Consider the following 23,676-nt stretch of genomic DNA (forward strand, 5'->3'; position numbering starts at 1 on the left):
AATCTTCCCTCCTCAGCCCAGCCCGCTGCATCTCTCGAGTGTAGTAAGAGAGTCAGAATGTTGTTCAGGTGGGAAAGAAATCTTTTACCCCGAATTACTAATTGGGCATGGGCCACCCTCCATAAGTCAGTTTGCCATTAGCCTCTCCTTTTCTATTACTCTTAACAAAATTTCGGAAGAGGAGGAATGTTTGAGGAGAATATATTGGTAATTTTAAGGCGCGTACATAAGTTTCCGGGATGAAAACAATTAATTTACTACACAAATAGTCTATAGTTTCTAAGTCTGCGGGGGAGGGGGGGGGGAAGCCACCAACAGTAACGACAAAAACCCAGCTGCTTTTCTCAGTGTAGAATTGAGAAAGTAAAACGTTGGTTTAAATTGCCATTAGAGGGCACCAGAGAGCAAGCCCTATCACCCCTTCGCACAACTTCCCACAGAAGCCCTCCTAGCTCCCAGCTTCGCCCTGCTCTGTAATTCCTTCTCTCAGGTAATATTTCCGGCTTATCCTGCCCTCTTGCTTTTCTAGCCTCCTCAGTGTCAATCTCTCATAAAGAACAAGGTGTCGCCATGTCCCTTTCCTTCTCTTTTCACACCCTTCCCCTCAGCCACCATCAAAATAGTAAGATGCCAGATAAAACAGGAGCAGCGCCTTAATGATATATATACCTTTTGACTCGAATCACTCTGTCTACTCTGTGTAATCTAGGTATGGAGAAGGTTCTTTGTAGAGATGAAATGTTAGAGTTTAGTATTTTTGAAATGGAAGCCTGAATTTTTCAATTCTGCATTTCTCTCTGGGGGCTCACAGATTTCTTCATTTTCATAGAAAAGGAAACACACCAGGCAAGGCAACTGATTATGTTCAGTGCTAAAACTGCTCAGAAGAGAATAAAATAATGTCATTTCATTTCTGCATTTGTTAAAGAAATCAAAATTAGTGTTTAATTCCAAAAGTTAACGCTTTCCGACTTAAATCTGTGTAAAATGACTGCCACACAGAGTGTATTTCCAGATCTCTTAAAGGTCAAAAGAAAAAAAAAAAAATAGAATGAGAGGAAGAGTGAGTTGGGGGGGGTGGGCGGAGAGGAGTGAGCTAGCAGTGAATGTCAAAGTTGGGTTGCAAGCTACTTACATGTCCATGCCAGATCAGGGTGTTGTCTTGTAGCAGTTTGATTGGCAGGTAAAAAAGCAAAAGAACGTGAGGGCTCCCTGAGCCTCTTGTCAGCCCAAGCTTGATCACTTCTCACCGGACAGAACGAGTTGAAGGAGCTTGCAATTCCCCTCTCGTCCTCCATCCAAGGCACCATGAATCCATTTCGGCTTTTCTTCCCCCCAGTCTCTCCATCAGCCTCCTGCCTTCACCCGCTTCGCCTTACACCAGCCTCCAAGACCTAGCCTAGCTTTGCCACTGCAATCCCCTGCAACAAGAAAAATCGTTTATGGCTTAAAACCCCAAATGGCTGATTTTTTAAAAGAGAGAGAGAGGGAGAGGGAGAGAGAGAGGAGAGAGAGGGTGAGGGGGAGAGAGAGGGGGAGCGAGAAGAATGCACCCAGAGAACAACAAAAAAGTCAGTTATCCTAACACTGCTCTATCCCCCCACCGTACAGAAGAAGAATAAAAAAAAAAGCTTTATGTTTTTTCAGTGGGTATTCAAAGATAATTTGATGCCATTGTTTCTGCTACAGATGGTTCTTTTAAATACAATAACACGGCTCTTTGTGCAGGCTACCCACAATAAAAATCGAAAGCGTTCCCCTGAATAACCATTTTGTTCTCTCTTGTATGGGGCCAACAAAAGATGCCGTGAGGTAATGGGTTCTGTTTATTGAAGCCATAGAATAGGGGTTTGATAAAGATTTTTTTAAAGCAGAAGACCTTGCAAGGTCGGGCTGATCTCTTCATATTTTTTATTAAAATATTTGTCCAATAGATTATTCCTTGGTGCAGCTGCAGGTTTCCTCCTCGATTCTTAATCAGCCCAAACATCTGTCTCTTTGAGGAAGCTTTAAAAAAAAATCTGCAATTGTATCAATGGTGCAGTAACCTTATCAAATCCTGAGTTTTTAGGCTCAGTGCAGGCAAAGGCAATGGAGTTTGAATTCTGTTTAGTTCTGATGGGGTGAGGTGGAGGGCTGGGGGAAGAGGAAACACATCAGCCCCAGACAGAGTGACTGGGGTGGGGGGGGACCAGGCTTTCCTCCCCGCCAACCCCCACCCCCTGTTGGCCATGCATAACTGCACAAGCCAGACACACAGATCACTGAGGACTTGAGATGTGTCTGCTGATCTCTGCAAGCTCCACCCGTGCATGCATGTTGGACAGGGGTTAGGCATGTTTTCCTACTATGCTTCCCCTCTTCTCTAGGTAGATCTCCAATCACAGAAAACCTAGGATGGGATCCCAGGGGGAGGACTAGAACAAACTAGAGGTTAGTCTTTAGCACCCAAAGGGTCCTACTCTTGGCTCTCTTTCATTTACTGTTAGTTAGCTTTGACTCATGGATTGCTATACTGCAAGGGGACTGTTGGCCACAGCCTTCCTGCTGCAGTGCCCCATGCCCTCAGGGTTCTTATAACCACCCTGCTTCCCCCTCAGTTCCACAGAGGACATCTGCTTCCCCTCACAGGGGGAGCCCTGCCACCTAGACTCAGCTGAGGTTTGTATCAACTTTGAGCCCTGAACCCTAAGGCAATGAGGGTGCCGCAGGAGAAGTGCAGGAGAAGATGGCTAGATTCCTCTACCTTTCTATAGGAATTAATGCCAGGGCTCTCTGGGCCTCCAATAGTCCAAAGTGACAGTAATCCACTTTCATGACTTCTGTTCTGTGTATTGTCACTTGTGGCAAGACAATAGTCTGGGGAAATGGCTTTAGTCTTAAAAACAAGTTTTCATTGGGTTCTCTTGCCCCCTGCTTCATTCAGTTCTCCCTTTCTTCCTACAAACCATTCAAAATAAAAGATGAATACTCAAATGAATCTCTTGACAGAACTGATCTTAGCTTCTCCTTTCCCTTTTGGAAACTGTAATGTTATTTGTTTACAACTGGTCTGAAATAATCTAATAAGGAATTCTTGGGGACTATTACTTAGACACTAATTAAAGCCTTTCCTGCAAAACTTGAAAAACAAACAATAAAACAGAAAATTAAACAGTATTCCACATGGCTGTTTCTCAAAAATTCATTTTATATCTCAGGATGAACACCTTAATATCAGTTTGAAAGGAATGAAAGTCAAGGCAATACTAAAAAGTTATGTACATTTCTGCATGCTCTGAATGAAGAAATGAAGAAAAATGTGCCTGTATAAGTGTATTTTGGTGAAGCAAGCAAGTGGAGAGTATAAATCAAGAGCGACCTTTAATAAAATAGGCTGAGGAATGTTACTTTCCTCACCAGGGTAAAGGTGTATGTGTGGGGCATTATGCAAAACTGAAAGTCAATAGTAGAAACACCTCCTCCAACTAAGGTGGAGTGGGAGAGGGCAAATGTAAAATGTTTATTCCAGGGTTTCATAACTTTGCACTACAAAAGTAATCCACTGAAATAAAGGAATGATCTCTTCCTACTTCCCTTGTCACATTCTTTTGAATGTCAAAATTTATAAAGGAGGTCCCAACCTGCTGAAAGCTATTTTCCTTTTCATAATGAACTGAAAGAAGAATCTGAACTGCTTGTCCTTTTTCCACCAAGGGAGGGGTTTGGGACTGGGTTTGTCTGTAAGCTATGAAGGCATCAGTTGAGTACCCTGAAGTGTCTAAAGGTGAGTTAAACCTTACACATTTTATCAACTGAGTCTATTCAGTCCCAGTCAAAAGGAAGTTTAAAATCTCTCAGGTGGTCTCACTTTCTCTGGTTAAGGATAGGAGGACAGTTTTGTAGGTAAGCCTCCAAAAGTTGTCTAAAAAGCTGTAATGCAATCCATTCTATCTGACATGCGGGGAGACTTCAGCCTATGACTAAAAAATGTGGAGTGGGTGACGATGAAGGGAAAGTGACTAACTGCCTTCGTAGGTGAGGGAATCAAGAACCAGTTGCCTTCAACTGGGAAACTGCTTTAAAAAAAAAACCAAAAAGCAAAATAACCTGTCTGTATCCACAAACTAAGTAGACTAGTCATCTCCCCTCTCGTTGGAGCAAACACACACCTCAAAAACGACTCTAAGTTACAGGACCGGCTTTCTGACGGGGGTGGGGAATCCGTGTACACTGATTTAGGGGCGTTTATAGGTGCCTCTGAATTGGAAACTTCACTATTCAAAAGTGCTTTGGGGCCAAATGAGCTCAACTTTACAAGCAGAAAGCCCTACTGAGGAGATGCGGAGGGGGGATATTCCACCCCCACTACCAGACTAGGCTGCATTCAGCAAGAACGACTCAGATGGAGGGAGGGAGGGAGGAAAAGAAAGAAGAAAAAGAAGGAAGGAAGGGAAGGAAGAAAGGAGGAAAGAGAAGAGATTTAAAAAAAGAGAGAGGATTTAATCGGACTTAATGGCAGAGGGGATTAGTAAGAGGGGCACTCGGGACCTGGTTTTAAATTGGCGAGTGCTTTTTAGAAGGAAACACTGTACGCACGATCAGGGTCTGGGTGTTCCAGCGAACCGATGACCCTACAAATCGCGAGTTTCAAAGAGATGGCACAGTGTCATGCTTTAGCCATCAGCTACCGTGAAAACTAGCCTCCCTCTCGTAGGCAATCCATCAGTCACTAACTGGCCGCTCCACCACTCCACACGGAAAGAAGTCGGACGCGGACGGCCTCCGGCGCGGGCTAGGTCTGGGAACCCTCCGCGGGCGCGGGCGCGCGGGCGGGCGACCGAGGGCCGGCCAAGCGGGGCTTGGGTGGGAGCGGCCCGCTCCAGATCGGAGGGCGATTGCCTCCCCAGCCTGCAGAGGGTACCGCCGCGAGTGCCTCCAAATCACGAGGGGACTCTGAACGTGTTGCTCCCGTTAACTCGCCCAACATGATTCAGTCATTCACTTAGATAAACCACCACACCAACCTGCCACTTGATGCGTACTTAAAAAGGAGAGGGTAGCGCGGCCAGGCAGACCCTCCGCCGGACACGACTCCGGGAGAAACGTGTTTTAAATCCAAGCTCTTGAGCTTCTAACCCGGGAGCGCGCGCGAGTGTGTGAAGAGGCTGGGAACCTCGGTTTTCAGAGACTCTAGAATAAACTTCTCGCTTCCCTCTCCTCCCGAGGACAGCCGGGACTGTGGGTGAACGAGTCTCATCGGGTCGGGGCCTTGCGGGACCGGTCTGCTTGACCCGACCGCGCTCGCATTGCAGAGCCGAGGCTCGATCGGCCGGCCGGGCTGCCTAACCCCCGCCCCGCAGCAGCGGCGTCCCTCGCGCGCCGCCGCCTTTCCCGCGCTCTCGGCCGGTACTTCCCGGCGCGGCCTACAAGGCCCCGCGCGGCCCCGCCTCCGGGTCCCGCTCGGTCTCAGGCTGCGAGAGGGAAGGCGGAGGTTATCCGCCGAGGGACAAGCGGCGCGAACCGAGTAAGTGGAAGCTTGGGTCCCGGGTCGCCTGCAGGCCTGCTTTCCAGGTCACCCCTTCCCACGCTGGGCGCCCCGAGGCGCGGCCGGGCGCGCCTGCCTCCCGGGCTCTAGACTCGAGCCTGTTGGGACTCGCTCGTATACTTGAGCGCACTGTATGGCGGGCTTGGTTCTCTTCCCAGTACGCCGCGTGTGGAGGCCGAGCCCGGCACAGCCCAGGAAGAGTGGAGAGCGGGTGTCCTCCCCGGGCCTGGGTTGTGGGCATCTCGACGGCTCGAGGGATTCAGGGACGTTTAGTTGTTTAGTCGGGAGCTGAGGGCCGACACTCCGAGGGGAGGCGGCTCGCGGGTTCGCGGCCACGACCTGGGACGCCCAGGTGAGAAGCCGGGGCTCCAGGCACCAAGGCGGCCTCCTTCCTCACTGGTCACATGCCAGGCGTGGTCTTTCTACCCACTCGTGTTCAAACTTCTGGAACTCTCTGAGGATCCCGCAATCTTTGTTTTACGTTAAGAAGGGACTAAGAAGGATGTGTTTTTGTAATTAAGAGGCAAGTTGGAGGTAGGAGTAAGGCCTGTGAGTAGCATTCATAAATGGCCTCCTCAAACTTTCTTGAGGTACATGAAATGAAATTATACATGCAGTCGATATGTTTTGTGTTTATGTGTTAGCATTTAGAAGTGTTGAACATTTAAGATATGCCACACATCTGTGACTTTTGAAAAAAATTTCTTACTTGATCAGTTTTAGAGTTTCAATAAATGGAAAATGTCTCTGGTCTTTCAACCTCTGAGGGTAGTGGAATATTTGTTTTGTGTCCCTTTGGCATATTCATGCTAGTACTATGCTCCCAAGATAAAGTAACTTGCGTTTTAGTTCAAATGTTATCACCATCTACTGGACTTAAAGAATGACATAAACTGAGGATATTCTCCACACATATACCTTATTCAGTATTATAACTACCAGTACGCAGTTGGATTTGATAGGCTTGTAACTGAACTGAAATGGTAGAGTGCGGCTCCATAACACCCTTGAAGACCCAGTGGAAAAGCTGTATGTACATAAATGTTTGAAAAGGTATCTCAGAATGTGGTGATTATTCTTTGCTTCTCTATTTCAGAGGCCCAAGGATGGGCAGTTGGTATGGGTAGAGTACTGATACCTTCTTTTTTTATTGTGTGTATATATATATATTTTTTAAATGGGTTCATTTACAGTGGTGTGTTTCTGATATTCTGTAAATTCTGTTATATATATAAATATATGTTTTCATATTCCTTTCCATTATAGTTTAAGATAATTGAATATGGTTGTGTGTGCCCTACAGTAGGTCCTTGTTTATTTTATATGTAGCAGTGCATATTTGCTAAACCCAAACTCTTAATTTATCCCCTATCCCTTCCCCTGTGGTAACCATAAGCTTGTTTTCTGTCTGTGCGTCTGTTTCTGTTTTGTAAATAAGTTCATTTACTGATACATTCTTAAAGAGAGTAAAAATTGTGAATTTTGGGAAAAAAGGACCATCCCATTTGAAGTTTTGCCTGTGGAAAGCAGTTAATGATCCAAGGAAACTGATTCTAGGCAGAATTCCTACTTATATCTTCCCTTCCAATCCATTTTTCTAACATTCTTCCCTCACTGTTGAAAAAAGAGCAACATTCTATTTGCTTGAGGGTAATAAGAGGACAGGATCTAACTAACCTTTAGTGGACATCTATTATGTATTAGAAACTTTCTCATATTTAATTTTCATAATCTTATAAAATTGGAATTATTATTAGTCTTTAAAAAAGGGAAAGATCCAGCTGGTTTAAATATCTGTGGTCACACAGGTGGCAATAGTTAATATAGGTTTGAAATCTAGCTCTATAATTGTGAAACCCAGCTCGGTGTTTAGAATCTGGTTAACTGAGTCTAAATAGACTCAAGCAAGCACCATTGGTTACTGATTATTATTGCAGGTTCAGGTGGAAACTGTTTGTGAACAGTGCATCATTTGTCTTTTTCTTCCCCCCTCTCCTTTTTCTAGAAGGCAAGGTCTTAATTCTGGCTCTCCTTAGGATCTTTTGGCTATGAAGAGATTGATTTGAAGCAGGGATATAAAATTCTGTGTCTTTTTCCTGTGCCATACCAAAGTTGAACCTAGAGTTTAAACTCAAGTTTTCTGCATTTAGGTCTCAATTGGAATCAGGTGTAAGGCTACCCATAGGCTGGCTTGGTCAAGGTATGATTTCATGAGGATAGACTCAGGTCAAACTAAGTATCACTCTTAAAACTCCAGCCTCAGAAACGAAAAGGGTGGGAGGGAAATATAGTAATAACAGAACACATGACTGCTAATTAACCTTATTAACAACTGCAAGCCAGTGAACATTTATATTTTTATTTTCTCAAAGGCAATTAATTTTTTTTGCCTTCTATTAACTACCTTTCCCCCCCAGATAATCACCTATATCAAAACCACCCTTTAAAAGGTCAGTAGAAATTATTTTAAGACATTCAAATATAAAAAAGTATTGTTATTTTAATAGGCACTGTGGATAGTTTAATTTGTATCTTGTATTAAATTAAACATATGGTGAACAGGGTATAATAGATTTTCTATAATTTAGCTGCCAATGTGGCAACAGCAGCCAGTTACTCTTACCAGCAGACTTGTCAGTGGTTTGTTTACTAGCTTATTTGAATTAAAATAAAGCTTCGCTTCTGCTGACTGCACATCATTATCTATGAGACCATAATCCTGCTAGCAAATCCTATATCTTCCAGAACTGGCTCTTTTGTTTGGGATTACTGAGAGCTTAGCCTATAACAAAGAGGAATAAGGCATCCCTCTCATCCTCATAATTAAGTGTGGGGACTAATTTAGAAACAAACCCAGAAAGATGTACTATTTGGAGTTATATTTCGATACAGAATGGGAGAGAAACAGGATAGGCCAAACACCTGATTGTTAACAGAATGTTTAAACTATTAAGCAAGTGTACTACAGGAATCCAGCTTGTTAAAATTAAGAGCAACAGCAAATAAGGCATTGATGGCCTTTGCACGGGGCAGTAATTCTGTATGAAGGATCTGAAGGTATGTTTGGGAAGAGGAAGTATTAGGGTGTCAGGCAGGGGAAGATGTGCTGTATGCTTTGTGAATGCCATTTATTTTATTCTTTCATTATCCTAACAGGCTGTGCAATTAATAGTTATTGTTATGAGCAGAGTTATTAAAATACTGAAATAAAAAATAACAAAACACTTTTATCACTAGAAAAAATAAAACTGTCTTTGGAAATAGTTAACATTTTACTTTCATGGTGCATCAAATTTAGCAAAAAGAAAAGAATAGGTGATTTCCTGGCTCTTTCCATCTACTCAGCTCAAAATAGAGCTTCATGAATTCTGGTAGCCCAATAAAATCTATGTTTAAGGAAAGAACTTAACAACTAGGATGTATATAAAAACAGCTTTTACAATCCACAGTCCATATATAAACTGATGCCTGTTTGTTAAAAAGGAGGGAAGACACGAGGGTTGATTTGTCAATGTCTTTAAAACTAATTGTCACAGATGGGAATTCTGAGGACCTGTGTGAAACCAAACCAGACCCTGGTGAATTATAAAGCAGGTCCTTAGACTTTAAAAACATTTAGGCAAAGTGACAGTTCAGAACATCTGTTAGCCTTCTGTCTGAGTATAAACTAGATGTCATGGAGTGCACAGCTGTAGGCATTTTAGGCTTTTTTTGCCAACATCTGTCACAGCAGTACAATAATATAGGTAATTATCAACACCTTATATAAACTGTTTGCCATTTTAATTTTTAGAAAGAGTAAAATTAGTGTTACAGTCCTTGGCAAAAATAATTGAGATAAATATAGTCATTTTTATCAAATGAATAAGTGATCTGATCATTTGAAAAACACACATTTTAAATATTTTCTGCAGCCAATATTGGTATTATGCCATTTAGAAAAGAAAAATTCTAAGTGCTTTTTTTTTTAAAAGATTAAGTTAGAAAAAGAAAAGTACTAAAGAGAAAAGTACAAGTTAAATAAGAGGGAGGGCAGAAAGAGGCCAGTAATTTGCTATTCAGAGCAGCCAAAGGTGTTATATGTTTTGTGGTAAAAAGATAGATTTTAATACCACGTAATTGTGATATTGATTCCATAGTCATAAAGATTATTAATTTGTTTTATAATGTCAGTATAGCAAAATCTGTGTTGATGAATTATAAAAATTGCCTTCCTCCGCTCTCCTTGCTCTAGAACTTCTTCTCTGTCCTAGAATTTTGCAGAGAAACGGCCTATAAAACTAAAATTCACATCTTGCCATCTTAGTAACTAAAGTTAATTTGAAAGGGTTGGCACGTCATATAAATTCAAGGGCCATTCATTCTTTTAATGCCACCTGGGTATGGATCATCTACAGTGCTCATCATAAGATACTGGGAATTATTGTCTCATATCTGATTCCCTTGACCTGTGCAGTTGTTGTGTTTCAGTCTAAAGAACTCGAAGCAGCAAGACTGTATTCCAAAGCACCTGTTCTGGGGAAGATGCCAGTCAATAATGTCTTATTGAAAGACCAGGCCCAGCTAGAGAAAATGAAGGAATTGAGCTGCAGTTGGATTTCATCATCTAAACATGCAATGTAATCTTAACCAATTCATTACACACTCCTTTTGTTTCCACTACAAAAGGGATGTTGCCTCTGTCAGAGGTTGTAATTCCAGTATGTTCAAGCAAAGACAAGGGAGAAATTGAAAAAGTGCTATCAATTCTACCCACAGCCAGGAAGAACTGTAGGGTCAGAAGGTCATTATCACTGTCCCATGTACAGTTCACACTAGACCATGGATAGCTAAAGTTTCCACATGGCAATAGAAAGATATAATAAAGGAGACACAGAGAAAATATTGAAAAGGAACAGGAGTAGGAAATTATATTCTTAAACATGTTTGATTTAGCACATGAAGAATCAAATGAAGTGAATCTCTATTTGGACGATAGTTGTGGATGCTTAAAATTATGCTTGCTTAGAGCAGTCTTGTGGAGGAGGGAAATTTTATTCATGAAAGGCCGCCTTGGCAAAAAATGAGTCACAAATGTCAGCATTTATAATCTAAAGGTCTGAAAAGGGTCAAATGAGAAAGAGAAGGGAAAATAAATATAGATATAAAAGGCAGACAACTTGGCCCAAAAGGAAGGATTAAAAATGAAAGACAATGACAAGAAAAATGTGATACTGATGAAGAATAAGACTTATGGGGTTTCTGGGAAGAGTAAAAGAGGATATTGATTAGCAAATAGAGTATTAGGGACCAAATGAAAACTTAGGGCCTTGTGAGTGTCAGCACTTCCTAAAGAGAGTTATCAGCTGTAAGAACTTAGTCTTGGAGAGAGAAACATTTAAAAACAATTACTTAGTAGTATTGTTTTGAACTCTCTTAGGGTGAATTCACTTGACACTTCTTAATTCCATATTTCTTTATCATTGAGGAAAAGTCAATGTATTTTGATGCCTGGAATGAGAGGGGGAGAGAAAGTAATCCATTTCCCAAACAACTTGGAAAATACTTTATTTTTAATGATGAATTCTCCTCCTTAAGGATATTACTTTTTTCCCCATCATGCTTTGTACATTTGGGACAGAATAGTAGAACAAGGATATCTGCAACATCAGATCAGATTGAGCTTCAAAATGATTGGATTAAAAGAGTCTTCACTACAGTTGTGGTTTAAATGAAATACACATGATTTCAGAGTTTATATTGTGAATATAAAGGTATATTTGTGTTTAAATATCCCTCAATTACTTGGTGCTCCTTGAATGATAGGAATAATACATTTTCAGGGTCCATTTTATATGTTGAAAATTATTTGCTCGAAGTCACAGCTAACTCTGATCAACCCTCTGAAATAGAGAGTAGGCTGTCAGCATGCTCTCATCTTCTTCCCTCTTTTGTTGCTATCGCTTCCCCTGTTTGTGCCCACTGCCCTCATCTTCCTTCATTAAGTATCTTAATCCTGGCTGATCTTTACTAGGTAATGTCCCAGCTTTACCCCACCGTTCTGCTCTTCAAAATCTGAAAAAAATGGCCAATAGATTCAACCTAATATACTAATGACTGGTAATAACATTGTGTTCTTTCTTCAAAGTTGCTCGTTACTGAAGGAGAAGGTGGGCAGAGATCTTAGAGTCATTTTTGTATCTGAGTATCACTCATTAATGTTTTCGCCATAGTAAATATACATTAACTCCTAAATGAATATTTGTTGCTTTATGTTTTTCTCCCCACATCTAGTTGTATATAATTGAGACTAATCTTATGTTTTTTATTTTTAAATTTTATGTATTTATTTTTTAGGCTCCAACAGTTAGATATAGCAATCAAGCAGAATTAGTCTTTAAAAGTGATATTAATTTTTCCTTACTGATATTTATTGAAAATACATTAAAGGGAAAGTTTAAAATGAAACTGTCCTCTATAATACAACAACCTAACAATGTAAATAACTTAAATTTTCTGTATTCCTTTCTGATCTTTGCCCATAGATAATTAAAAATTACATTTGTAGTACACATAGTTTTTTATTTTTATGTTTGCTTACTTTTTTGTTTTTGAAATTGAATCTGTCATTTAGGGAAGGGACAATGACTTCCCTAAATATTAAAATCTCTAATGATAAAATTTTATACCTTCACAAAAAAAGGAATGTATTTTTGGATTGGGGCGACTTTAGAGCTCAGAAAGGGCAGTGTATCTGAAAAGCAGCTAATTTTTTATGGTGTAAATCATAGGATCTTCTGTTTTAGAAGAAGAAATTAGAAACATAAGATTTTAGGGACATAAAGTAGGTTTTAGAGAAAGAGAAGATCCAAAATGAGATTTAATAGTAGGTATCAACTTCTGAATGTTGATAACTGAAGGTATTTACCTGTCCTTCCCAGAGTCTATCTAGAAAAAAGCCTGAGCTTGCTGAGTTTTTCTATCCTTATTCCAAAAGCAGAGTTTGGTCAAAACGGTTTGGATTGGTAGGCCATGTTCACCAGTGTAAAGAGAAATTAATTATTTAATTATCAATCTGATCAGTCACAATCACTTTTGCAGATACCCCAGAAAGAAATAGTGGAATGTTTTGTTAAGCAGGGCATCATATTGAATACTTTCATGTGTTATGTAATTAATGTGTGTGTGTGTGTGTGTGTGTGTGTGTATTTTACCACTATTAGTCAAAAAGATTTAGAAGAACTGCCACAGTGTGGAGTTTAGCCTTGAATGTCCATTACCAGCAAATGCATGTAGTGATCCCCTTTCTTACATGTGTGTGTGTGTGTATGCGTGGGCTGCCCCTTGACTCCCAATTGCAGGGAATGATTCATTGTGCTATGCAGTTTAACCCACCATTTCTTATTTAAGTAGGATGGCAGCTAGAGTATTTTCCTCCCTAATATAAAACTAACATCTTACAACATGTAATACTATCAGTCTAAACATAGGAGATTACTTCCTTTTTAAAGTAAGTTAGAGTTCATAAGATCATAGAACAAAGCCCTCTGGAATTCTCCCCCTTATAACTCAGCTTGTCCTGAAGGGGCCAGAAAATCAGGCCACAGCCCAGACAGAGAAAATTGTGCTACATGCAAAATGCAGAGCTGATTCTCATCTCACACCTGCAGAATCTGCTGTCAGCTGTTCAATTCTAAGTTCTGTGGCTTTTCTCCATTCCTGCCTGTTTGGCTGCCTAATTTGTTAACTCCTTGTTATCTGCTGCAAAGACTGCATAGGGAAATATTCATAGGATCAAGAAAACTAAAAGAATGAAAGGGTGATTGAACCGGCTGACCGAATTTTGTGTTTACTTCACTAAGCCATTGCTGACAGTGGTCTTGAAAGCTGCACACGGTCCATAGTGGCATCTCAAAATTCGGCCTTGACTCCCTAGCCTAGCTTCCATTCATTCCACCTTCAACAGCCATCTAGCTATTCCCTACACCATCCTCATTTTATGTTGCAGGCAAAAAGCCAACAAAAATATAGTCACATTTAAAAGCCTTTTAAGCAGTGAGCACCTCCCTCCTTTCCCAATTGTTCCCTGCTTTTTTCACATTCCTAGCTAATAGGTTTTTAAAGCAGTTTCCCCAACTCTTTTCCTGCCACATACTGTCTTGCCTGGCATCTATGCAGCAAAAGGCTGTTCTTCAAGAGGCTTTTAAATCCATTGTACCTCTTTGTGCCTTTCAACTGCTAACTCTTCAGGTATGGGCTGTGTTTCTTGTTTAGCATATTTTGCATGTTCCAAGCCATTCATAGCAGCTACAGCAAAAGTGAGGATAAAAATATAAATAATAAATACAATTATTTTAGGTGAAGTTTAGGGCCATGTATGCCATTTTCTATTTGCTCAAGTTATCTCAGATAACTAGCAAGATGAATATCTTCAGAAAGCGTACAATTTTGAGTTGAAATATAAATAGATTTCTTTTCTCCCTCCCTCCAATCCCTACTTTCTCCTTTTTAATTTTTCTTTTTTTTTTTTTTTTTTGAGAATTTAAGTCCCTGGGTCAGGATAATCCCCTGGAGGAGGAAATGGCAACCTACTCCAGTATTCTTGCCTGGAAAATCCCATGGACAGGGGAGCCAGGAGGGCTGCAGTCCATGGGGTTGCAAAGAGTTGGACACAGCTTAGCTACTGAACGCAGACACAGTAATTCTTGGGGCTTTAGTTTGTTGAATCACCAGTAAACCACAAATTAGGCTGTTTGGAAATATCCCCCTTGTCTTTATCAGTAGAAGGAGAATAAGAAAAAGTGTGCAAACAAGCATTAAAAACTTGAATATTGCGAGCTGGAAAGGATCTAAAGGTCTGTATTTACACTTTTCATTTAATAGGTATTTATTGCCTGTTATGTGCCAGGAATTGTGCTTGGGCCCTAGATATAAAGATGAATAGGAAATAGTCTTTGTCCTAGAAGAAGCTCACAGTTTAGAGAGGAAAAATCCCAGTAAATAATCAGTTAATTAAATGCATATTTTGAGAAATAATGCTTTGTGGTTTTGCTTGGAATTAAAATGTTTGTTTAGCTCAGAGATAAGAAATCTCAGGCAGGTAAGTATTCTGTTAAAATATGAAGTAAACAGGCCTTTTTCCTCCCGACTACAGAAAATAATTAAAAAAAATAATAATTTTTTTTAATAGTAAAAGTACAATTATTAAATTTTTCTTGGCATCTAGTTGATTTACAGGGATTCCCAGACGGCTCAGTGGTAAAGAATCCACCTGCCACTGCAGGAGACATGGGGGAGAGGTGTTTGATTCCTGGGTTTGGAAGATTCCCTGGAGGAGGATTGTTTGTATTCTTGCTGGGAAAAGCCCATAAACAGAGGAGCCTGGCAGGCTACTGTCCATGGGGTCGCAAAAGAGTTGGACGTGACTGAGCATGCATGCAAGGTTGATTTGTAGTGTTTTGTTAGTTTTAGGTGTACAGCAAAGTGAATCTGTTATACATATATCCCCTCTTTTTAAGGTTCTTTTCTCATAGAGACCATTACAGAGTAGAGTTACCTGTGGTGTAAATAGGTCCTTATTAGTTTAGCCATCACTTTTAAATACTTGGAATTATATGTTGTTTTTAGGCCCTACAATGCTGTACGCTGCTGCTATGTCGCTTCAGTTGTGTCCAACTCTCTGCGACCCTATAGACGGCAGCCCACCAGGCTCCCCCATCCCCGGGATTCTCCAGGCAAGAACACTGGAGTGGGTTGCCATTTCCTTCTCCTATGCACGAAAGTGAAAGTGAAGTTGCTCAGTAGTGTCCGACTCTTAGCAACTCCATGGACTGCAGCCTACCAGGCTCCTCCGTCCATGGGATTTTCCAGGCAAGAGTACTGGAGTCGGTTGCCATTGCCTTCTCCGACAATGCTATATACTTTTCTTCAATTTTGAGATCAGTGATCTCATCATTTGCCTAAATGAACTGAAGTTTTCTGAGTAATATAGCCATTATTCAAATACTGAAGTCTTATAAAATATTCTTTTTTCCTTGGTTTTGTCTGGTGAGCGATCTTTTATAGTAATTTATAGAAAAACTAGATTAGCAAAGGCTGTAAAGGATAAAACTGTTAACAATTTTTTTTTCTTTTTCTGTGTTGCTGCTATACCTGGCACAAACTTTACATTTAGATTATTTTCTCATCATTTGTTTCTAATTGTGCCTCTCTTTTAAAGAAGGGCTCATGTCTTTATCCTACTTGATACCCTTAGTGTCTACCATAATGATCAGCGTGTAGGATGGATTTAGGAAGGAAGGATGGAAGGAAGTCAGGAAAATGTTCAATCGTTTCTTCACCCTGAAGTAATAAACAGATTTTTCAGCCACCTGTGCCACTCCATCTTTGATGCTACAAGTTATTCTTTTATATATATACTATATAACACTTCATAATGTAGCTTTTAAGCTGAGCTGGTCACTCAACACTTTCAGTTCCTGACAGCCACAAGTACCCCTATTTATTTTTTGTTTGCACTGGTTACCTACAAAAATACAATTAGAATAATTCCATTCAAGTAGGTTTGGATGGTATTATTACTAAAGAGGAAGTAACCACATACTCTTTCAGTTGAAGGTCCAGAGTTCTTATTCTACTCTTTCTTTAAAGAAAGATTGACCTGTGCCAAAGTCACACTTAATTTTGGTTAGAGATCATGCAACAATTTTGGGCTTCCCTGGTGGCTCAGATGGTAAAGAATCCGCCTGCAGTGCAGGAGACCTGAGTTCAGTTTCTGGGTTGGGAAGATGGCCTGGAGGAGGGCCTGGCAAACCTCTCCAGTATTCTAGCCTGGAGAATCCCCATGGACAGAGGAATCCATGGAGTCGCAAAGACTGAGTGACTAAGCACACACACACATGCAACAAATGGATCACGTTGTGATCAATCGTACCTTATGTGGGATTTCGTCTCTTGTATGTAGTTTATAGAATTTATAATCTTTTAAAAATTTAGAATAGACAACTTACAGAGTATAGGTATGTACTCATTTGAAAAGAAAAACTATTGGACTTGCCTGGTGGCTCAGTGGTAAAGAAACTGCCTGCCAATGCAAGAGACATGGGTTCAATTCCTGGTCTGAGACGATCTCGCATGTTGTGGAGCAGCTGAGCTGGTGCGGCACAACTATGGAACCTGTGCTCTAGAGCCCAGGAAACTCAGTTACTGAGCTGTTGTGTTCTAGAGCATGCTTCTCAATAAGGGAAGCCACTGCAGTGAGAAGCCAGAGTACCGCAATTAGAGAGTAGGCCCTGTGCACCGCGACTGGATGAAAGCCCATGCAGCAATGAAGACCCAGCACAGCCAAAAATAAAGTTTAAAAAGAAAAACTATTAAAAACAGCAACCAAAAAACCATGAAGCAAGTGGTTTCTAAGTCTTCATTAAAGGAAAGAAAACTTTTTGTTTCTGATGATTTGGTTTCATTGATTTAACATAAGAGTTGCTATTTATTGACTGCCAATACAGTAAAGGGGTTATACAGGTGCTATGAGGGAAACAAAATGGTTAAGAAATAGTCCCTGTTCTCAGAGAACTTTTAATCTGGTGAACAAGAAGACAGTACATATGCAATGTAAAGCAGAATATGATTAATATGATTAATGTTTCAAGGGAGGCACATTAGGGAAGTAGCGTTTGAGCTGGACCTTGAAGGATTTAAAACAGCAGAAGATGTGAGGCAGAGAAAAGAGCATATTAAAGCTCCATGATAGAAGTCTAGGGGAAGTTTTGAAATGAAGGCTTGTATCAGTTTAAGGTCATATAGTAGAGACACTTGAGTATAAACTATGAAATACATACTTAAATTCAGGGAATAGTGGGCAGTTATTTTTTAATTTAGAAAATAGAAATGTGTTTTTTTAAGGAGGATTAGGTTGTCAGTCTTTTGGAAGGCTAGGTATGAGGGAAGGAAAAACTATCAGTGGGTAGCTAAGTTGGAAGTCTGTGATGAGATTCCAGGATAAGAGGCTCATACTGGACTTTGGCTGTTCTGACGGTAAACAAGGAGATTAATATTGGGTGAATAGTATGACTGTAGGAGCTGCTAAAATTTGTCAAAGTAGAAGTGGTGGAAAGCAATAAAAAAGAACCAAGTATGTCACCAAATTTTGGGCTGGGATGACAAGGAGAATGATGGTATTAGGAGTAGAAAGAGGAAAGTCAGGTGGAGGAGCTGAGTTAGTGGAAAAGATGTGAATTTAGTTTTGATCCTATTGTATCGGAATTGTTAGTTTCCTCAGGTTGAATGAAGATAGCTATCAGAGAGTGATGAAAATAGAGGGACTTGGGAGAGAAATCGGGACTCGAGACAGATCTAGGAATCATTTGCCTTGTAATTATAGTTGAAGCTCTGTGGGGAATACAGTCTCAGAGAGATAAGATGGTGAGAGAAGAGTTGTTCAGTCGCTCAGTTGCGTTCAATTCTGCGATCCAATGGACTGCAGCATGCCGGGCTTTCCTGACCTTTGCCATGTTGCGTTCAATTCTGCGATCCAATGGACTGCAGCATGCCGGGCTTTCCTGACCTTCGCCATCTCCCAGAGCTTGCACAAACTCATGTCCGTTGAGCCAGTGATGCTCTTCAACCATCTCATCCTCTGTCACCCCCTTCTCCTCCCGCCTTCAATCTTTCCCAATCAGGAAAGACTCATTTTCTAATGAGTCGGCTCTTCACATCAGGTGGCCCAAGTATTGCAGCTTCAGCATAAGTCCTTCCAATGAATATTTAAGGTTGATTTCCTTTAGGATTAACTGATTTTATCTCCTTGCAGTCCAAGGGACTCAAAAGAGTCTTCTCCAACACCACAGTTCAAAAGCATCAGTTCTTTTGTGCTCAGCCTTCTTTATGGTCAAACTCACATCCATATATGACTACCAGAAAAACCATAGTTTTGACTATACAGAACTTTGTTGACAAAGTAATGTCTCAGCTTTTTAATACACTGTCCAGGTTTGTTGTAGCTTTTCTTCCATGGAGTAAGGGTCTTTTAATTTCATGGCTGCAGTCACCACCTGCAGTGATTTTGGAGCCCAGGAAAACACAGTCTGTCACTGTTTCCATTGTTTCCTCATCTATTTGCCATGAAGTGATGGGACTGGATATCATGATCTTTGTTTTTTGAATGTTGTGTTTTAAGCCAACTTTTTCACTCTCCTCTTTGACTTTCATCAAGAGGCTCTTTAGTTCCTCTTTGCTTTCTGCCATGAGGATGGTGTCATCTGCATATCTGAGGTTATTGATATTTCTCCTGGCAATCTTGATTCCAGCTTGTGCTTCATCTAGCCAGGCATTTCACTTGATGTACTCTGCATATAAGTTAAATAAGCAGGGTGACAATATACAGCCTTGACGTACTCCTTTCCCAATTTGAAACTGGTCTGTTGTTCCATGTCTGGTTTTAAATGTTGCTTCTTGACCTGCATACGGGTTTCACAGGAGGCAGGTCAGGTGGTCTGGTATTCCCATCTCTTGAAGAATTTTCCACAGTTTGTTGTGATTCACACAGTCAAAGGCTTTGGCATAGTCAGTGAAGCAGAGGTAGATGTTTTTCTGGAATTCTCTTGTTTTTTGTGACCCAGTGGATGTTGGCAATTTGATCTCTGGTTCCTCTGCTTTTTCTAAATCCAGCTTGAACATCTGGAAGTTCAGGATTCACATACTGTTGAAGCCTTGCTTGGAGAATTTTGAGCATTACTTTGCTAGCATGTGAGATAAGTGGAGTTGTGCAGTAGTTTGAACATTCTTTGGCATTGTCTTTCTTTGGGATTGGAATGAAAACTGTCTATCTGCATGCTTTTGGTGTTATATATGTCACAAATATGTTCTGTGTTTGGAAGGATATACACCAAACTGTTAATAATTGTTAATCAGTTGGAGTTGGATTTTTCTTTTCATGTCCGTATCAGGGTCTTGAGAGAAAACAGATGGTACTTCCAAATTAGGATAATCAAAACAGTTAATAAAGAGACTGTTTACAAACATGTGAATGAGGTGTTGGAAAACCACAAAAATTAGTGTAGTATCCCAGGGCTAGCAGCAGCAGGGACTGTTCACACCTTGAGGCCGAGAAGAATGAAGAGAAGGAGCAGTTTCTGGAATGCAGAGACAGAGTGGAGGAGGGACAGCTACCTTGGGAAAGGCTGTGACTTTGGTCAGGGGGGCAACAAGCCCAGCAGGGGCGTAAATGCTCTCCTCCCTCTCTCGGATTTCTCATTGCAGAGTGCCTAATAGTCAGGGAGCTAGAGACTAGGCAACATGTCTATATGGGGCAGGCTCCTGAGGCAGAAGAGGGTGGGAAAGGATCTGGATGGGCAAATGGAAGATATTCGGTACAGATTGCATTGTATGAATTTAAAAACATAATGGTGTCTTCTGTGTTTTTTTAAAAGGTATGTGTATGATTTTCTGTATAAGTTACATTCATATAATACAAGGTTTATAAAGTATGTGAGTGTATATGTAATGATTAAAAGAAAAGAAATTATAACCTCTCTACCAAAATAGGCTCCCTCACTTAGATGGTTTTCTAGTGGAATTTTAAAAAACTTTCAAGGGACAAATAGTATTTATTTTATTTATTTTTTTTAATTTTTTTTTTTTAGTATTTATTTTATATATGTTGCTCCAGGAAATGAAAAAAAAGAGCAAGAGAAGAGCTGCTCAGTTGCCCAGCTCATTTTATACAAAGCTTTATATTCTTGATTATCAAGTCAAGATAAGGAAACTGAAGATATACGACAGACAAGGAATATACAAGATAAGAAAAGCATATATCTGTTTCATTATGGATGTTAGTGCACTAATTCTAAATACAGTATTAGCTAACCAAATCCAATAGTATGTTTTAAAAAGTACTTTTTTTTTTTTGGCTGGTTCCCTGATCAGGGATTGAACCTGGGCCCTGCCAGTGAAACCACCGACTCCTGGCCACTGGACTGCCAGGGAATTCCCTAAAAAGTACATATTGATTAAGTAGTATTTATCCCAAGAATGAAAGGATAGTTCAGTGTCAGAAAAATTGTATCTATGTATTTCACTTTAGTATTAGATCAAAGAAGAAATACATGATGATTTCATGAGACACATAAAAACATCTTATCTATGATAAAAGTTGCAGAATAAAGTATTAATACTTATTTATGAAATATTAACAGAATATTAGGAATATCAAAGGATTTCTCAGACAATTTACAGAAAACTTACTGGAATAAATTAGAGGCATTTCCATTGAAACAAAGAGCAAGAGAAAGATGTGTACAATTTTCACTACCACTTAAACATAATATTAGAGGTCCCACCTGTCTTTTAAGGCAGGATAAAGGTGTTTTAGGATTGGAAGAGATGAAAAACATTATTCGCAGGTATGATTATCTATATAGAAAGTTCAGTTGAATGAACATACTGTGAGTAGTAACAAAAGTTTAATAAGATGAATAGAATTTGTATACTTCTGTATTTGTATATCAACTCAAAAAAGTAGTCCTTTTAGACAAATTATTATTATAATAAAAATAAGGTATTATTTTAAGAAACATAATTTTCGTTTCCTTTAGTAGAAAAATAGAAAAGTACATAAGATTTTAATAAATGGGGATAGATACTGTGTGCACTGTTGGTATTATTTAACCTAGTAAAGTTATTAATTCTTTCTAGGTACACATGCAAAGGAAGTGAAATTCTAGTCAAAATTCTTGAGGATTTTTGAGGAACCCAACAAATTCTAAAATTTATATGGATGGCTGATGTCTCCAAAATTTCTAAAACTGTGCGTAGAAAAAGATAAGCCAAATTGATAGTCACCCTTAGTCATCGAATAAGATATGTTATAAATGGTGATAGTGATGCTGCTGCTGTTGTTCCAGCAATATATAAATAAAACAGAAGTGAGAGCTCAAAAATAGATCTAGGTATATATAAAGACTTATATGATAAATGTTTGTATCACAAAGCGGTTGAAAAAAGACAAATCATTTAGTAGATGATGTGAATATAACTACCTCATTATATAGAGAAAAATATAAACCTCTAACTTACATAAAGATTGGCCCCTAATAAAGTGAGAGAGAAAGATATAACACTAGTAGAAGATAATAGAAGAAAATGTGAAATAAAATCTTTGTGGCCAAAGGATAGGAAAAATATTTTAATTTATTTTTATTGAAGTATAGTTGATTTACAATGTGTGTTGGTATTAGGTGTACAGCACAGTGATTCAGTCATGTGTATATATACTTTTTCAGATTCTTTTTCCTTATAAGTTAATACATATACACATCTGTGTGTATGTATATATATTCTTTTTCAGGTTCTTTTTCCTTACAAGTTATTGTAAAATATTAATATCCCTGTGCTATGCAGTAGGTCCTTCTTGGTTATCTATTTTGTATATGGTAGCATGAATATCAGAGAAGGCAATGACACCCCACTGCAGTGCTCTTGCCTGGAAAATCCCATGGACCGAGGAGCCTGGTAGACTGGGGTCACGAAGAGTCGGACACGACTGAGTGACTTCACTTCCACTTCTCACTTTCATGCATTGGAGAAGGAAATGGCAACCCACTCCAGTGTTCTTGCCTGGAGAATCCCAGGGATGGCGGAGCCTGGTGGGCTGCCGTCTATGGGGTCACACAGAGTCAGACACTACTGAAGGGACTTAGCAGCAGCAGCAGCATCAGCAGCATGAATATATTAATCCCAACCTCCTAATTTATCCCTTCCTGACACTAGAAAAGGCTTTTTCTTAGAAGCTCCAACTATAAGTCAAAAAAGAGTGGCTGGATTTGGTTACACCACAGTTGAGGATTTTATTCGATGCAGTGTTCCATAGATGAAGTTAACGAATAGATGTTAGATTGGGAAAGGATATTTGCTGCATTTAAGACCAGCAAGAGATAATATCCCCAAAGTGGAGGAACCCCTTAAATCAACATGAAAGATATGGAGAACCCAAGCAAAAAACTCTATAAGAGAATGAACAGGTGATTCAGAGAAGATGTCTGAGTAAATAGCAAATGAATGAAGAGCTGCTACAGTTCATTTCTAAGGAAATTAGAAGTGCAAATTAAGTGAAGTGCAAATTAAAGCAATGATAAAATATCACTTTACAAGTATTGGCATTTGGATGGCAGCAGTTAGAAAGGTGAAAGAAAAGTGAAAGTGGAGTCACTCAGTCATGTCCGACTCTGTGTGACCCCGTGAACTGTTAGCCTACCATGCTGCTTCATCCATGGGATTTTCTAGGCGAGAGTACTGGAGTGGGCTGCCATTTCCTTCTCCAGGGGATCTTCCCAACCCAGGGATCAAACCCAGGTCTCTGGCACTGCAGACAGACGCTTTACCATCTGAGCCACCAGGGAAGCCTTAGAAAGGTAGATAATACCAAGTATTGGAGAGGATATGGATGGGGAGATTTTTGCACTGCTGATGAGGTTTCCCTGGTGGCTCAGATGGTAATCTGCCTGCAATGCAGGAGACCTGGGTTTGATCCCTGGGTTAGAAGATCCCCTGGGGAAGGGATTGGCTACCCACTCCAGTATTCTTGCCTGGTGAATTCCATAGACTGAGAAGCCTGGAAGACTACAGCCTATGGGGCTGCACAGAGTCAGACAAACTGAACACAGCAGTGAGTGGTGGGGATATAAATTGCACAATCATATGCATAGCAGTACTGCTCATGGGTCTATTTTCCAGAGAACTAGCAAAAGTTTTAGTGAGGATATGTTCATGCTTGTTATATTACCACAAATGGAGGTAGAGAGTTAGATGCATCTGAGATTATATGCATGGATTTATAATATCACTAGTGTTGGTAGAAAGATGCATCCAATAAATAATTTTACTAAGTAAAATAGAGTAGATGCATACTATGAAGTGCTATGCAGCAGTATGAAGCGGTGAACTCATTGACCATGGAAGAATTTTAAAAACGTAATGAAAGGAAACATAAAAAAACATAATGGGTTATATAGCACAAATGCTATTTATTTAAACAGAACACACATAATTCTTTACAAAACAATTATATCTGTTTCATAATGCTACACATATTTAAAGATATATCTATTTTTATAATGCTACACATATTAAAGATATATATATTTTATAATGCTACACATGTTAAAGATATATCT

The 23,676-nt window shown here is 39.8% G+C and overlaps 1 long non-coding RNA gene across 1 annotated transcript in view; it reads right to left on the bottom strand.

Annotated features, from left to right (window-relative positions):
- LOC110121527 (uncharacterized) overlaps positions 1 to 1,535 on the bottom strand; it is a 41,610-nt gene extending 40,075 nt beyond the window's left edge. The window contains exon 1 of the long non-coding RNA XR_002309000.2: positions 1,136 to 1,535. This is a non-coding gene — a long non-coding RNA (uncharacterized lncRNA). The remainder of the gene's footprint in view (positions 1 to 1,135) is intronic.
- Positions 1,536 to 23,676: the final 22,141 nt, after the last annotated feature.

The sequence above is a fragment of the Odocoileus virginianus genome, chromosome 4 (assembly GCF_023699985.2).
Source record: "Odocoileus virginianus isolate 20LAN1187 ecotype Illinois chromosome 4, Ovbor_1.2, whole genome shotgun sequence".
Lineage (NCBI taxonomy): Eukaryota > Metazoa > Chordata > Mammalia > Artiodactyla > Cervidae > Odocoileus > Odocoileus virginianus.